Source organism: Chionomys nivalis, chromosome 1 (assembly GCF_950005125.1).
Source record: "Chionomys nivalis chromosome 1, mChiNiv1.1, whole genome shotgun sequence".
Classification (NCBI taxonomy): Eukaryota; Metazoa; Chordata; class Mammalia; order Rodentia; family Cricetidae; genus Chionomys; species Chionomys nivalis.
In genome coordinates this window covers 176,116,670-176,119,879 of record NC_080086.1, presented here as the reverse complement: position 1 = coordinate 176,119,879, position 3,210 = coordinate 176,116,670, and the positions used below count along the sequence as shown (strand labels likewise).

General features: G+C 38.7%; 1 pseudogene; it reads left to right on the top strand.

Annotated features, from left to right (window-relative positions):
- The first annotated feature begins 2,505 nt into the window (after positions 1-2,505).
- LOC130888801 (M-phase phosphoprotein 6-like) lies at positions 2,506-2,978 on the top strand (annotated as a pseudogene).
- Positions 2,979-3,210: the final 232 nt, after the last annotated feature.

Below are 3,210 nucleotides of genomic sequence, written 5' to 3'. Positions count from 1 at the left end.
AGGGGATGTATTTTAGTTTACTTGGGCTTTTTGTTCTCTTATCATACAAGCAACAAGCTCCCAAAATCCTGCAGTAACTAAAGAGTATTTCCAAATTTTATATTAATTGCATGATGCTATTGCTTCAAACATATATATATATGCATTTATAATTATATAATTATATATATTATATACTGCATTTATAATTTTAGTTATATAGAGTCTGTTTGTAATTATTATATGATGATAATGGTCAGAGCTGGATCCACAGTAGTTGATCTGTTGAAAACAGATAGTATCACAACTTGGGGGACTCTACTAGAACTGGCCATACAATTGCCAAATAACAATACATAACAAATCATACAAAACATACATAACAAATCAGTTGACATTTCTGGATCTATTTTAACATATGTCAAAACAAACAAATTTCTAAAAACTATTGTTGAGAAAGTTTAGTTGACTGCCAATATAATGATGAAGATATGCTCTAATGAGTCCCAGTAACTGGAGGCTCATCAGAGTGACTGATGGCTCAGCGCGCCTGGTGGCTCAAGATACATATCAGCATATATTGTCAATTAGAAAACAAGCAAAAAATGCAGCCATTTTATACAAAGATGACTGTTAATAGTTATCAGAAATTTCTTCTCTACACTTAGCATAAAATGGTTGAGAAATTAAAGAGGTAGAGTATGACTGCCCCAGTATTGAAAAGATACAGTCTGTGAGTGGAGCGTCCCCAAATGACTCCCGAAAAGGCTACCGGAAAGTGTTGCTAATCAAAAGCAGTTCTGTCGAGTTTAATAAATGAAGAACACGGACCAAATAGTGTCCTAGTCATCTCCTATTAGAATATCAAGGCAAGATAGTTTTTTTGTTTTTTGTTTTTTGTTTTTTGTTTTTTTTTTTTTTTTTAGTTTTAGGGCCCATACTCATTGGTTTTTCTAGGAGATTTGCAAAACTTAAAATGAATTAGACTGCTTAGATATCATAACTTTGGGTTGCTGGGCACATAGAGCCAAGGGTCTTGAAGCAAGCCTTGATCAGGAAGCTGTTAGTCCTGATAAGTAATCCGTTTAGCTGGTTCATTCTCTTATCTTTTAGAAGCAGTTATATCCTACAGCAAGTAGCTAAGTCAGTTTTGCTTGGTTTCAGCAGAGTTTAACACAGGGAGAGAATTATCTCAATTTCTGTTTCCATGACTGGGAAAAGTTGCATTTTATTTTATTTTATTTTTTTAATTTTTATTTTTATTCTTTTTTAATTAAGATTTCCACCTGCTCCCCGTTTCCCATTTCCCTCCCCTCCTCCTAAATATTGCCCCCTCCCCCCACTCCCCTTCCCCTATATCCCCACTCCTCTTCTCCTCCCCCCAGTCCATTCCCCCTCCCTCTCGATACTGAAGAGCAGTCCAAATTCCCTGCCCTGCGGGAAGACGAAGGTCTTCTATCTACGTCCAGGAAGGTGAGCGTCTAAACAGGCTAAGCTCCCACAAAGCCAGTTCATGTATTAGGATCAAAACCTAGTGCCATTGTCCTTGGCTTCCCATCAGCCTTCATTGTCCGCCATGCTCAGAGAGTCCAGTTTCAACCCATGCTTATTCAGTCCCAGTCCAGCTGGCCTTGGTGGGCTCCCAATAAATCAGTTCCACTGTCACAGTGGGTGGGTGCACCCCTCGTGGTCCTGATTTCCTTGCTCATGTTCTCCCTCCTTCTGCACCTCATTTGGACCTTAAGAGCTCAGACCGTTGCTCCAAATTGAGTCTCTGTCTCTACCTCGATCCATCGCCAGATGAAGGTTCTAAGGTTGAAGTGGCGTGTGTGTGCATGTGTGTGAGAGAGTTAACATTGGATATTCATTGTATTAGCTGATTTTCTGCCTCTGTGATTAAACACCATGACCATACGTATGTGTAACCCTCTCCTGGCTCATGGAAAGGTTGCAGTAGACAGCAGCAGCAGGACGTGGAGAACTAGACAAACACTAAGAAAAGGAGCTCCCTGAACTTGTGCTGAAGCTATGGCAAACGTTTGGCAGACAGGCCATATGTCAGCATAACTCCTGCCCTCCCCCAAAAATGCCACCATCTGGGGCCAAGAGCTCAAAATCATGAACCTGTGGAGACATTTCTCACTCAAACTCCTGACCACAGTTACTATTCCTCTACTTGTTAATGGAATTCTTAAAATGCATATTAGTGAGAAAAATTTAACTGCATTTTAAATGGAGGTTTGGAGCAGGCTACAACAACCTGGTAAATTTCCCTAGATGTGTTCCCTTGGTATCTAAGGCACACACCAGTATTTAACTGGTAAATGAAACCAACACCAGTTAGTCACTTTACTGAAAAGAGTGATGATCCATAAAGTCAAAGAAATTTTTTGACTTTTTCATCTTGTTGCCTTGATGTTCAATATTAATCATAGCTGGGGGGGAAATAGTTTATTAAACATTTTAAGCATTATAAAAGTAGTTTTCAGTGCGGTGATGTGGCTAACCCCTGGAACTGTACCCAACATGGCATCTGAGCACAAGACTAAGTTATCCTAGAATCTGTTGTGCATGAAGTTCTTGCAAAGGGGCCTGGACTTGGAAACCAAGAAATAACTGGAAGAGGAGGAAAAGCAGATGATGTGAGCACTGGTCCCTAAATTTGCCAGAACTCAAGGAGAAAGAGTTTCATCATCAAAGAGCAGAGCTTCTCACTTTGTGAATGAAGATGTTCTTTCTCTATGGAAAGATGTCATTCAGAAGATATAATTCTGAAATTGAGAAGTTAATGCTTCAGATAAAGTCGAAGAATAAAACACGAGCAAAAGAAGATGAGGCAGTGGAGTTTGATATGTCAGATAAAAAATGATAAAAAGATATGAAACTTTGATGGGAACTATTGGAAAAAAGTTTGCAAAGAAGAACGACCGATTATGAAGAAGAAAAATGGAACTATAAAACTCATTAAAACAAACATGGTCTTAAAACCTCAAGATTAAAATGAATACCTCAAATACAACAGATGTCTGTGAGTACAGTATGGTTTGAAGTTATCCTTGTGGTGTCTGTAGTGGTTAATACTCCAATACCTGTCAAGAAATGATAACTTTGGAAAAGTGCTGTTCGTGAGACAGATGTGTAATGGATGTTATACATCATTTTAAAGGCATTCTTCAGGGTCTTAAAATGTGTGGGCACATGCCACTTCCGATATTTTATACCTGATTTTGA